The sequence below is a fragment of the Pogoniulus pusillus genome, chromosome 26, assembly GCF_015220805.1.
Source record: "Pogoniulus pusillus isolate bPogPus1 chromosome 26, bPogPus1.pri, whole genome shotgun sequence".
NCBI lineage: Eukaryota > Metazoa > Chordata > Aves > Piciformes > Lybiidae > Pogoniulus > Pogoniulus pusillus.
In genome coordinates this window covers 17268486-17282932 of record NC_087289.1, presented here as the reverse complement: position 1 = coordinate 17282932, position 14447 = coordinate 17268486, and the positions used below count along the sequence as shown (strand labels likewise).

Below are 14447 nucleotides of genomic sequence, written 5' to 3'. Positions count from 1 at the left end.
TCTGCACAGAGAGAGTGATTGGCATTGGAATGGGCTGCCCAGGGAGGTGGTGGAGTTGCTGTCCCTGGAGGTGTTGAAGCAAAGCCTGGATGAGGCACTTAGTGCCATGGTCTGGTTGACTGAATAGGGCTGGGTGCTAGGTTGGACTGGATGATCTTGGAGGTCTCTTCCAACCTGGCTGATTCCATGATTCTATGAACACGAGTAGCACCTTGTGTACATTTACAGAATCTAGTCAAACACCTCTGCAGTTATCTGCCTGAATTCAACATAGAATCATAGAATCAACCAGGTTGGAAGAGACCTCCAAGATCATCCAGTCCAACCTATCTGTGGCTCGCTCTAGCAGTCTCCTGCTAAAATCTGTTAACAAACAGATGTGTCAGTCTTCACATAGAGATGGTGTGCTTAACATTTAGTGTTAGGAAAAAAAAGCATAGTGGTGAAAAAGAAGTTAAACTACATAAGGATTTCCAGAATATATAACTTGAGGTTTTCACCTAATCAAAAACCCAAGGATGGTTTAACTTCCTTAGCACTCTATAGGAGTCTGCAGCAGACGCTCATTCACATTCAACAGGAAGAGAAATGAGCTCATCTCTCAGCATTAAATCTCCTCCACAGTTCATAGCCCTTGTGATCTGTTGTACCTCATCACTAGCAATGCAAGTTATTCAATCTGGCAGGAACCTAGAAGTTATAGAGCCCAAAGGAAATGATTTGGGCATTTGCCCCTTGCCTATCCTGAGGTGTTACCCAAGGCTCATCCTAGACTGACTCAGTTTTTTCACTTCCTGTTTTCCTAAAAGGCTGTTATTAAGTTAAACTCATCTAGCCACACAGACAGTTTTAAATAACAGGGTCATATACTACAGTCCAGAGCAACTTCCGGTTTTACATCATGAATGCAGCTAAATATAGCACAGGAATACTCCTTTCTCCCTTTCTCTTCACCCCACGCATGGCTGACAGCTACATTTATCAATTCCCATCCCTGACAGTTAAAAAAAGAAGTCAGCTTTCAAAATTAAAATCATCTCCTGCAGCAATGTGAACAGAGTCTCTTACACTAGTTAAGATGCAACTCTGTATATAAAATCTTAGGACAAGGAGCAATGGGTGTAGATTGCAGCAAAAGAGGTTCTGTCTCAACACAAGGGGGAACTTCTTTACTGTAAGGGTCGCAGAGCACTGGCACAGGCTGCCCAGAGAGGTTGTGAGGTCTCCTTCTCTGGAGCCTTTCAAGGCCTGTCTGGATGTGTTCCTCTGTGCTCTGTGTTAGATAGGATTGTCCTGCTCTGGCAGGTGGGTTGGACTGGATGATCTCCTTGGGTCTCTTCCAACACCTATCATCCTGTGATCTCTGTAGTTACCTGCATGACAGCTACTGAACATAAAAGCAAGTTCTGGAAAAATATCTTCTTAAAATATATCTTTAAATGGAACTTGTAGGATAAAATCTTAGTTTCACTTGGATCATCATTTGCTTTTTTAGCTTGTCAGAGGCCACTGAGTTTCTTTGTCTTCATCAGTTGCTGTTACTTTAAAATGTAATATAAAATAATATAAACAGCAGGAAAACAAAACAAAAAAAACCCAACACAAATACTTAAGAATCCTGCAGAAAGTGTCTTCTAAAATACACCTACCAAGTGGATGGGTTCTGAACTGCAAACTTAAACCACAAGACTTTAGCACCTTTACTGCTTTTCATTATAGCCTTTATCAGACCATGCAGACTAAAATTTAGTCTTGTGTGCCTAAATTTAGCTTTTAAAAGCAGATCCAAAATTGTGACTCAGCTGTCCCTATCCAATTGGGTCAGACTATCAGGCTATAAACCAGGGAAATTCTAATTCCATTGGCCCAGAAATGGAAGAAGAGTTGAAATCATCTGCCACCAAACTAACTGCAGGCAACAAGGAGGGCATTAAGTAGATCAACTCATCAATAATGGAACACGGAGACTTTCAACACTAAGTAGGTCAGTGGTACATATTTTTGTTTTACCCTTGGATAGTCACTGAGCTGCCTTCTTCTTTATCTTCTTTTTTGGCTTCACAGAATTTACTAAACCTCCCCATCTCTGCTGAGAAATGATCTGAAAATGCCTGGGGATTGAAGCTGGGTAGCTCTCATGCAGGAAAATTGTACTGAGAGGTGCATTGATATTGCTTATTCTGTATCAGCCAAGGGTGTGTAAGGAAACCAGCCTGAGTGGCTGCTAAGAGGTACAACTCTACATAAATGTAACCCTGATTTGCTGTATTAAATGGAACACATCCATCAACAGGCATTGCACAGGCTGGTGAAAATCCATGGAGATATCTCTAGAGATTGGAGTAGGTTTTAAATCAACAGCTGACGTGACTAAAATGCAACGCTTGTGGTACTTACATGAAGCAGTACTGTCAACTGCCTTCTTTTGGTTCTTTGGCTAAGAAATGGGATAATCAGAAGAATGGAAATGCACTGTTTTGCAAGTCTCTCTTTTCCATGGAGGATGTAACCAATGGACTTGACTAATTTCAGATAAAGGAAACTTCCTCTCCCTCTTCTTCAAATTGTTGGGAAAGAGATATAAATAGAAAGCTGCCCAGGCAGCCTACCACATACTTGCTGAGTCTGTGCTGAAAAAAATTCAACACTGGTAGAAAAGGAGCTGTCTAATTCATAGTCAGCTTAATCCAGCCCTGCAGGAGAGTAGCTCAATTGGAAATGCAGAAGCAACTCCCTGTTCAGAATTCAGGGCAACCAGGATATCTAAAACCTTCAGTAATAATATTGTGGATTGACTAACGGAAATCTGCAAAGAGAGTCATAGAATCATAGAATCAACCAGGTTGGAAAAGACCTTCTAAGATCATCTGTCCAAACTAGCACCCAGCCCTAGCCAATCAACCAGACCATGGCACTAAGTGCCCCAGCCAGGCTTTTCTTGAACATCTCCAGGGACAGCAACTCCACCACCTCCCTGGGCAGCCCATTCCAATGCCAATCACTCTCTCTGCCAACAACTTCCTCCTAACATCCAGCCTAGACCTCCCCTGGCACAACTTGAGACTGTGTCCCCTTGTTCTATTGCTGCTTGCCTGGCAGAAGAGCCCAACCCCACCTGGCTACAACCTCCTCTCAGGTAGCTGTAGACAGCAATGAGGTCTGCCCTGAGCCTCCTCTTCTGCAGGCTGCACATCCCCAGCTCCCTCAGCCTCTCCTTACAGGGCTGTGCTCTAGGCCCCTCCCCAGCCTTGCTGCCCTTCTCTGGACATGTTCCAGCATCTCAACATCTCTCTTGAATGGAGGAGCCCAGAACTGGACACAGCACTCAAGGTGTGGCCTGAGCAGTGCCAAGTACAGGGGCAGAATAACCTCCCTTGTCCTGCTGGCCACACTGCTCCTAATCCAGGCCAGGATGCCATTGGCTCTCCTGCCCACCTGGGCACACTGCTGGCTCATCTTCAGCTACTATCTATCAGTACCCCCAGGTCCCTTTCCTCCTGGCTGCTCTCAGCCACTCAGTCCCCAGCCTGTAGCACTTCCTGGGGTTGTTGTGACTGAATTGCAGAACCCTGCACTTGGCCTTGTTAAATCTCATCCCACTGGCCTATGCCCACCCACCCAGACTGGCAAGGCTTCTGCAGGGCTCTCCTACCTTCCAACAGCTCCACACCTGCTCTTAGCTTGGTGTCATCTGCAAACTTACTGATGCTGGACTCAAATTCCTGGTCCAGATCATCAATAAAGTTATTGAACAGGACTGGGCCTCAGCACTGATCCTTGGGGAGCACTACTAGTGACTGGCTGCCAACTGGATGTGGCACCATTCAGCTCCACTCTCTGGGTGGTACACTAGCAATCAGCCAGGAGATCTGATAGAAAAGGCAGAGCAGAAAGCCAAACAGATATTAATCCCTGATAAGACTTAACAGGCATTATTTTTACTGCAACTAAATAAGAAATCCAAGAGGAAATAAATGTCTTGTCTAGGTCAGGCTCCACAGATGGCAACATCTCACAGTGTGGCATACCACACAGTGGAAGACTGAAGGATTCAGTAACATAATCATTTTAAAGACTAGACATTAGTCAGTCTGCTAATTTCAGCTTCTAAATAACATTTTTTACTTAGGTTAGAATGGGGACTAGCTGGTACAGAACATATTCATTGTTCTCTATTGATAAAATGTACTGAGAGTAGCATTCAGATAAAACAAAGTATATTCCTATCTCCTAAATTATACAAACCAACCTTCATTACCTCTCTTAAATCAAAACATTTACTGGAAAATACATTGAAGATTAATAAATTCTCTAGAACATCAAAATTTTAACATATTTGTCACTCCAGTGCACTTTTCATTTGTTCTCCCCCCTCTTCTTAACTGAGCAAGTAATTTACACAAGTAATGAAAATAATCTGATTGTGAAGCTTTTAATCTATTATTCAACAGTTAAAAGGAAAGTAAAAATCACCCTTACTATCAATAATTCAGCTTCAGCACTAATGCAGACATTCAGCTGCTCCTCCTCACCAGGGCTTCATGCATTTTTAATGCTTAGGCTCTTTGTTAGGAGGTCAAATGTGTGACATGTGGTTTAGAAACAGTTAGCAGGTCCAGGAAGGTCGACTAAAGAAAATACTCTTGTTGCAAAGCAAACAAATTAGATTGGTAGGACTGTAAAGGAAAAGAGCATGGTAGAGTCCTCAATGCCTGACTTCCTTGAATGCTAGAAAGATCAAGTCCATCTGCCAACACTGCCCTGACAGCCGTGGCTGGTAAAGAACCTGGAGCTTTTGGCAGTCCTAGTGAAGAGCTGAACACAGTTCAGCCAGCTTTGTCTGATGGCACAGTACAGTACATGTCCTGTTCTCCTGGGACAGGTGCCTTCTCCAGAGCACTGGAGACAAAGGCCAAGGATCATAGTCAAATTTTTGCTGGTTTGAATGGTACCATAGTTTGGATACTTGCTACTGAACTTCAAACCTGGACTGCATGGAGCAGATCTCCACATGTAATGAGTCTGCCTGGTCTGTTTAGCTTTATTGCCACAGTGGCCCTTTCAGAGAATTGTTCTTTAAGCACTACATCAGTTTCTAAAGCTCCAGAGGGACAGATGGCTTCCTCAGGCCACCTTTCTTGCAATGTGTGATTGCAGACTTTCCAAGGAAAACACAACTTTGCTAGCAAGGCTTTTTAATCTACTAGCAACCCCTGCTGAGAGTACAGTTTTCTCTAATAGCAGAGTTATCTTCAGAAGAGATTAGCATGTCAGAAAGTCTCTCCAAGAGGGTTTCATAACCTCTGAGCTCAAATAGGCACCACATCTCCAGGGCAGCACAAAAAGCCCCTCTTAGTTGACTCTAGAGAGACCTATGAACTTTTAGACTTCTCTTATGAAGCAATACATATGAGCCTGACATCAAGAAGCTGCCATTATTTTTGCATGCCCTCCCATTCTGTCAGATGGAGGAGTTTTGCTACAGAGATGGGATCCTTCCCATGTGTTCCTAAAATAAAACATTCTTCCCCCACTATGAGAGGTTGCCTCAGTCAGTCTTACTCCTGTGCTGAAGAGATGACAAGTTAGCTGACAGTTCTGAACTGGAAATGGCTCCATTTTATTTTTACCCCTTGAAAGGTGCATAACCCAACACTTTTTTTATGACAGAAAAAGTGAAGGTTTTGCCTTGCTTCATCATGACTCAAAATTAAGCCAGTAAAATTGTATGCAAGACTTGGCAATTTCACTCTAGCTCTGTTTGTTGCTGTCTGGCTATCTTCAATAAGAGGAAGGAAAAATCATTTGTTCCTGAGAGCATAAGCATTCATTTTAAATCTGGATTTGTTCCAGATGGAAAACCAGGCTTGTTCCTCTGTGTGCCACATCACTGCTTCAAGTAGATTTCCGTTCCAGCAAAGCTTAGCAAAACCTCACACAGATATGCATAGTTACTGCTTCCTACCAAAACACCACCACTACAACTGGTGTGATAAAATACACAGATGAGGTAAAAATGAGCAGGACTTTGTAAGCTATAATATCAATATATACAGGGAAGATCTTACTGCTCTCTACAACACTCTGAAAGGACGTTGTAGTGAGCCTGGTGCTTGTCTCTTCTCTGAAGTAACTGCCCAGATGACAAGAGGAAATGGGTTTAAACTGTGCCAAGGAAGGTTTAAATTGGGTATTAGGGAAAATTTCTTTGCTGAAAGAGTGGTCAGGCTTTGGAACAGGTGGGGCCATCATCCCTGGAGGTGTTCAAGAAGCATGAAGATGTGACACTTCAAGATATAGTTTAGTGGTTATGGTAGTTCAGTTATGGCTGAACTTGATGATCTTAAAAGTCTTACCAATCTTAATGACTCTATGATTCCATGTCATCATATGCCAGATCCAGATGTCTGACTTTATTCCCCTTTACCTTCCTTCTACCCTCCTGTTCAGGGCTGTAGAAGCACAGATGAGGTTTTGAGTCTGAACTCTAAAGAGCTATAAATGATGTCTACAAATTCCAGGGTAAAGCAAATGCTCACAGATGGATACAGATGGAAGCATACAGGAAAATGAAAGAGTGCCAGTCAGCCCATCAGAAAGGGGAGTGTCATCTAGTGCTATCCTAGCTTTAGGGAAGGATTTCCAAACACAAGAATCCCCATGGGACAAAACAAGGAATTTCTCTCTTGGAAATGTGAGACAGACACACTGCAGCTCAGTATTGTTGAGTATTCACAAACAAGAACCAACGCTTAGAATACAACTGATAGGAAACAGAGTGGCCTTCAGAAGCCTTGGAAGAGAGCTCACCTATCAAATGATGGGTACTACAGAGTGAGAAATGAGGGAAAACATGCAAAGTGACAGGTATTTGGGTTAGCATCACCAGACAGAAAAAAATCCATCTTTGTGACAATGTTCTGAGTGTATACAAGCAGGCAAGACTGTGCTTATCAAGGCCAGAGGAAAGGGAAATTTTGATACCTTGGAAGCAATATAAAAAGAACATGAATTCCAGCCTCAGTCATATGGCTAAAAGGATTATATGCACAGAATACATCAGATGCAGCCATGGTCTGGATGCAAGAACAGAGAGAATTCTGACTCAAAAAGCACTGCAGTGACTTGTAGGACAGTGGGCTGTACCCAGCAGAAATGGAGCTGGCTCAGGACAACTCACTGCAAACCTACTTAGGCAGGCTTGTACTTACTAACGATTGCTAGGGTCTTGTTTGCTGACCCCAGCTTCAGCAAGTCAGCAGATGTACCACAGGTGTGCAGCACAAAGATGACACAGGATTCACTGCAGGCAGCCTGACTGTGCCTGGCAGACACAGCCAGCTTGTACTCAGCAATCAACGAGCCAGATGCAACTGTGACACTGCTAACTGCCTATAAATGATATCTTTCTTTTAAAACGAAGAATTTGGGAGACTGTATTGCATTCATTACCATTTCAATCAACAGCAGCACAATGCAGCACTGACAAGATTCAAATGACTATCCAATATAAATAACCTGAAAGGCTCATGGTAGCTAGGGGAAGGGATTATTTACAGACTATTTTATTATAGGCTTCCTATTTGGCAAAGATTTTGCACATGCAAACTTGCCCCATGCATCAGACATAGGTCTCTGCAGGCAGTTCTTTCATAAAGAGAGATAAGAAACAAAATGAGGCTGAGGAAGGCGTAATGGAGGCATGGAAAATTGATTTTCAGTCTGTGACCTTGACTCAGAGGTTGAATGTGAGCTGTGAAGCAGACAATGAGGATGGGAGCAGGCTGCAGACAGCAACACTGCAAACTTTAGAATCGGAGAATACAGACAAATCCTGACAGCTTGACCCTGCCTCCATAATCAAGTGTACTAAGCGTGGGATGGTATTTTAAGCACAAGAGCTCAGGCACTATTTCACCCAGAGATAATGTTTTATAATGATGTTATTCAAGTCACTTGTGATTAAAAGTAAAATTAAAGGAAGAAAAAATTCTATACAATGTATCAATTATTTTATCACAGTGTGATAACCTCATGTCATAGAATCATAGAATCAGTCAGGCTGGAAGGGACCACAAGGATCAACCAGTTCCAAACCCCCTGCCATGCCCAGGGACACCCTACCCTAGAGCAGGCTGCACACAGCCTCAGCCAGCCTGGCCTTACAAACCTCCAGGGGTGGAGCCTCAACCACTTGCCCCAGCAATCCATTCCAGGCTCTCACCACTCTCATGCTCAACAACTTCCTCCTCATGTCCAGTCTGAACCTACCCATCTCCAGCTTTGCTCCATTCCTCCCAGTCCTGGCACTCCCTGAGAGCCTAAAAAGTCCCTCCCCAGCTTTTCTGTAAGCCACTTCAGATACTGGAAGGCTCCAATAAGGTCACCTGGAAGCTTCCTCTTCTCCAGACTGAACAGCCCCAGCTCCTTCAGTCTGTCCTCATAGGAGAGGTGCTCCAGCCCTCTGAGCATCCTCCTGGCCCTGCTCTGGACACACTCCAGCGTTTTCACCTGCTCATTAAATACTTCCACTAGCATAGAATCATAGAATAAGTCAGGTTTGGGAGCAACCACAAGGATCATCTAGTTTCGACCCCCCTGCCATGGGCAGGAACACCCTACCCTAGATCAGGCTGGCCAGAGCCCCATCCATTTTCTGCTCTGAAGTTCTTTAGGATGGGTCTGCAGACGTGAAAAGAGCCAAAGAAGTTCGTAGTCATGAAGGCAGAGAAAAGCACTGCTCTCTGGTAGACTACAGGTGACACAGTGAAGAAAGGCAGGGAAGTGTGGCTGCCTGACAGCTGTAGTTTGTCACTGAATTATGAGAACAGATAGGAACTGATCTGAACAGCTTGCTCACAACTGCAGAACAACCAGGGACCACATTGCAACTACATGAATAAGTTTCTCCAGCAATAAATGGTTAAAGAGACTTTTTTCTGTGGGGTCATTTGGAGGTTTTTTGTTTGTGGGTTGGATCTTTATTTTTGTTTTGGGGGGGGGGAATTGCTTTGGGTTTTTTTTTGTTGGTTTGAGGTTTTTTGGTGTTTGGGGGCTGGGTCTTTATAGGGGAGGGGGGATTTCTTTGGGGTTTGGGTTTTTTTTGTTGTTGGTTTGTTTTTTTGGGGGTTGTTTGTGGGTTGGATCTTTTTTTGGGGGGGATTTCTTTGGGGTTTGTTTTTTTTTGTTGTTGTTTTGGGTTTTTTGAGGGTTTATTTGCTTTTTGGGGGGTTTTGGTTGGTTCATTGGTGGGTTTTTTTCTTTAGTTTGTGTATCTTTTCTGTTGTGTAGCCAGGGGGGAGCTAGAAGGTTAGGCTGGTCCACTCTCAGACTGCTTTGTCAGCACAGGTGTTATGCATTATAATATTATGCAGTATGCTCTGCTGCCACAGCATTCTAAGGAGATGCAGCTTATAACAGCCAACAAAAAGTTTTCTGCAGTATCACTTTGTGATTCCCTGGGAGTGAAGGGTCAGGTTTTTAACTAGAGTGGCTTCTAGAAGCATCACTGTTTGTCAGGTTGCATCCTGGTGTGATGATCTGTGCAGAACTGTGTCATAGCTAAATCTGTAACACAGTCCTGGCCTTTGAGGCCTATGGAGGAACCTTTACCTAGAAAACACTGCTTTAGCTTCTTAAGACCTTCATAGTGGCCTGTAAAGGCAGGAGGAAAGTATGAATTGGATTTTTCCCTTACCTACAGTTTGTTCTGACACAGGTTGAAAATTTGAGGTCTCCAAGCAAGCAAAAATGCAGAGTGTTCAGAGGTACAATACTTCATAAAGGACTGTTTTACCACATCAATATCCTTTGGCCCTTGTGCAGAATTCCTCAATTCATGAGGCCCCAGCATGGTTGCACTCTTTCCATGTAGGTGGTCAGTCTCCAGGAAGACTGACAGCCAACCTACTATGGCCAGTACTTTCCTACAAGATAAAAATCATAACACTTATTTCTGTTGGTGTGCAACAGTGTGCCCAGGGCACTGCCCTGAAATAAGACATGCCCTGAGAAACTGAAGTGACTGAGAAATGAAAGTCCTTCCTGCTATATATATATATATATATATATACACACACATATGTATATAAAAGCTAATTAATGGTGATAGTATTTTAAAACTATACTTTTCAGGGCAAGTGAGCTTCTGAATATCTCCACAGGGGTCTTCAAGAAAAGACTGGATGAGGCACTTAGTGCCATGGTCTAGTTGATTGGATAGGGCAGGGTGATAGGTTGGACTGGATGATCTTGGAGGTCTCTTCCAACCTGGTTGATTCTATGATTCTATGAGGGAGGTTATCTGTCTGTTTTGTGCATGCTGCTTACGATCAGTTTTGTTGTACTAACTGGCAAATCTACAAGTGAGGCCTTTCCCTCTCTTTTCCTGAATGAATTTTCTTATTCCAGTAAAGCTGAATTTTCATAAAGAATCTTTACACTTTTGAGGAGCAGTGCATTCCCCATCTGAAAACAATTCTGCCAGAAAATTCTCAGCTAACTTCTAATCTATAGGAACAGCTTCAACAATTAGCTCTGCGTGATAGCAGAGCCATTAAATAACCTTGTCATCAAGGTTACAGTAATTCAATGGCCAGGCTAGACAAAGAAGGCTTCAGGGCATTCCCTCATGGTAGAAAGAGCTCCTGCAAAGAGCTTGCCTCAATTTCCCTTTCCCAGTGTCTATCTAATTATGTTAATCAGCTTGCTTGCCTTTTTTTTGGCAGCGAGGAGGGGAGAGGAGCATTGAGGTCTCTAATGATCTCTAACCAGTATTAGCCCAATCTTCCTTCAGATACATGGTTACTGTTACTCATCTAATCACTCTCGGTTCTGAGGCTGGTAAGACAGACATATCTTTGTCCCAGCTTAGAGAAGGAGAAACCTTATAATGCCCTACCACAAAACTCTTCATTCCAGTCTCTTAAGGGACCAGTGTGCCTGACTTTAATAGCTCCCAAGACACTCTTCTCTCTAGCAAAGGCTACATCACACATTCTTAAACAGATTTCCTTAGGCACATGAGCAACTGATCTTGTGAAACATCCCTTCTGGCCTTAAAGAGACAGTGTTCTGTTGCAGCGAATCTTTTGTTAGGCAGCCTCTAGAAGATGGTATGATGCAAAAAGAAACAGAACCAAAAAATTCAAAGCATGTACAATGAGGCTTAGAAATTCAACTGGAAGAAGAAAAAAAGTCACACCACAAACAGTTTAAAAAACCACCAAATGTGCTTGTAGGAGGAAGGAACTGAGAGTCAGGACGTCACTGAGAATACCCCCTAGCTCTAATTGCCAGGTACTGCATCATAAAAGGGGAGCTGCTAGAAGCAACTAATCAGCTAACTAACATCAGTAAAGGCTGAGCTCATACTTACACACGAATTCCAGGGAATCTGCAAATTAAGGGACTGAGCTGCCTGGGAAATAGTAAAATGACAGACATCCTACCAGAGAAGTCAACTTAGCAGTGAGGATGGCAACCTCTGAACCTGCAGGCTGCAGAGCTCTCCTGCACTGCCAAGCTCACCGTCAGGACCTATCAAGACCTGTCCCCTTCTAGGCACCTTTTCTCGTTCAAGCGCCGGGCTCCTCCTGCGCTGCTCTGCCACCTTCTGCTCGCCAGCTGACACCGCTCTGCTGCTCCAAGTAATGCGCCAGGATCACAGACACTGAAGTCCCGCTGGCTTCGACTGTCGGGTACCATACTGATGTACACGGCAGTCCCTGCCAGGGGACGCGTGGAATGCTCGACCATCCAAATCCCTCCTGCATTCTTGCGAGGGCCAAGATGCTCACAGTTGCCTTCCTATTTCTCACTGACTACAGGCAGAGCTTGGAGTTTGTGGCAAGAGCTCACTTCTCACAACTGGACATGTGGACATTGCCCACCGTTGCTACCAGAACCATTGCACTGTGTCCTGTGCATATCCTCTGGGCTGTTCAGAGGCATGTTCTGGGGCCCACAGCAGGGGACACACATGAAGAACTTCCCTATCCTATTATCAGCTCAGATGCTGGTGTGTAGTATTTTAATGCAAATCATCACTGTGAGTCTTCTACTGACCTCACTGTAAAATGGAGATGACATTTATTTCACTGGGACGACAGGGCTTGGTGTGATTTTTCACAGCAGATGGGACTTTAGACATCTACAAACTATGTTACTTCACAAGCTGACAGAAACATCTCTCTGAACAGAGCACACATACTGTGAGCTGAGCAGAGTACACTCAACAGAAGAGCATCACATAGACCAAATAGCTCACGAAGGGCTTTGCACTCAGTAGCTTCTTGTGTCATTTCTCCAGGCACATGCCAAACCACTTTGCTTTTTTCAGTCTGACAAGATCCAGGTGACATGGGGATTTCCAGGTGCCAAAACTCTCTCCTTTTTGGCAAGCACCCTGAATGACTTGGGGCACGGCAAAGAAACAGTGCTTGTCAGCAAAGCATCTTAGGAAGGACACAGCTTGGGAGTCAACCTGTCAATTCCTCACTGCAGTCAAGTTGGCTTCATCAGTCTTGGCACATGAAGCCCAACCACAGAAACACATCTGTTACCTCAGATACTGCAGCAAGGACCCACTACCTGAGGCTGCTACAGCCTCAGAGGCCACAGAGGCTCTGCACCCAGAGCTATAGAAGTGTCAGAGCTCCACGGGCAGTCCCAACGCCTCACCTCCCATCGGTAATCCTGCACTACACTGGGGCTGGGCACATTCCGGCAGCTCCCAAGCTGTGCTGCACAACACTAGAGGGGCAAACTGGTCCATCAGTCCCTTTAAACTGTGGAAAACCAGCCTCAGATCAAGGAAAACAAACTGTAGTAAGCCTCTGAATAGTACAAATTCCTGTGCTGGCCTGACAAATGCCACTGCAGTGCTTGTGCTGGAGATTCTCAAAGGATTAGCCTCCTCCCTGCTTGGAAAGAATGCCTGGGTCAGGCAGCAGGCAGGAATCAGCTATTCCCAACCACTCAGAACATGGGCACAGACTGGGGACCATTTAAGCTACTGCCTAGGGAAGCTGACAGACTGGTTGTATACAGGACACCCTAAGCATCACAGTAAGAAAAACCTTGGAAGTACCAAAGGAGCACAGAGGTGTCATTCAGTTATAAAAATGGGAACACAAACAAAGGTATGAAGAGGGCAAGAACTGCTTTTTACTGAAGTCAGTCACCTACAAGCACATTTGAAGAGTTTTCTTGGTTTTGCTGTGGCTTTATCAGTTGAATTTCTAAGCCTTGTGGTGCATTGTTTTTACAAGCTTGCACTGAGAACATGTCAAGAATGAGCTCTTCCTGATGCAGGAGTGACCTGGTGAACTCAAAATGTGCCCTCACTGTGATGCCTTGCCCTGCTCACCAGGCAATATCCTCCTCTCTCTACCCAGTCACGTTTCTGACACCTCCTCCTTGCAATGAGGCTTGTAAACTGAACTCTGAACATGGTACATGGTACATAACAAGAGTGAGAACAGGCACCTGGCTGAGATGTGGGGCATGAGCCTTGCATTTCTTGTGCCACAACTCAAGGCAATGACACTGTCACAGCATTTGCACCTTCTGCTCTGTAAATGTATTTTCAGCATGCTTATAGCAGTAGATACCTCATTAAAGAACAGATTTAGTTGAGTTCCTGGAAGAGGTGAGTTTTGATGCTAAGCAGTGCAGTATTCTGTGACAGAAACACAACTTGGAAGCAACAAAACAAGAAATTCTTCTGTCATTGCTAACCTGGCCCTGATGGCACTGATGGTAGCCACTTTCTATTTCTGGCTTTGGTTACTTTTCCTTTGTCCACTCTTCCAATAATATATTGTTAAATAAAAACCTGAAATAAAAATGTGAACATTTAAGATGTTTTTGCCTCTGTTGCAGGTGCAATGCTGAAGATCCCTGTGTAGATACAGATGCAGCTCCCACGTGTAACACAGCATGACATAGCTCCCTGAGTCGTATTGATAGCAGAATCAACAAGAATTCCTCTCTGGAGATCCCAGCAGAGGAGCTGCAGCAGAAAATCATGCTACTTTGACTAACACAGTTAGGACTCTTTGACAACCACACAGCCCTGAAGCCACTTTTGCAGATGAATGGTAAACAATACTCTTTGTTTTAAGTTTTTTTTAATAAATCCATCCTTCAGCAGGATATTGAGAGATCATTCCACGACAAGAAGGTTTAAGGAAAAAAGATAATATATTTCTGTCACATTGTGCCACACAACACACAACTTCTGAAACTACCCCTATAGTTTTAAATCATAGAATCATAGAAACAAGCAGGTTGGAAGAGACTTCCCAGATCATCCAGTCCAACCTAGCACCCAGCCCTATCCAGTCAACCAGACTATGACACTAAGTGCCTCATCCAGGCTTTGCTTCAACACCTCCAGGGATGGTAACTCCACCACCTCCCTGGGCAGCCCATTCCAATGCCAA

General features: G+C 44.1%; 1 protein-coding gene across 3 annotated transcripts in view; it reads left to right on the top strand.

Annotated features, from left to right (window-relative positions):
* AMER3 (APC membrane recruitment protein 3) overlaps positions 1–14157 on the top strand; it is a 46219-nt gene extending 32062 nt beyond the window's left edge. Inside the window, exon 3 of one of the 3 annotated variants that reach the window (XM_064165365.1) lies at positions 13885–14157. The gene's annotated coding sequence lies outside the window, so the exon portion shown is untranslated. Of the gene's footprint in view, positions 1–9718; positions 10104–13863 lie in introns of those variants that run through there. The other 2 variants (XM_064165367.1, XM_064165366.1) reach the window with 2 other exon arrangements.
* The last annotated feature ends 290 nt before the right edge of the window (positions 14158–14447 follow it).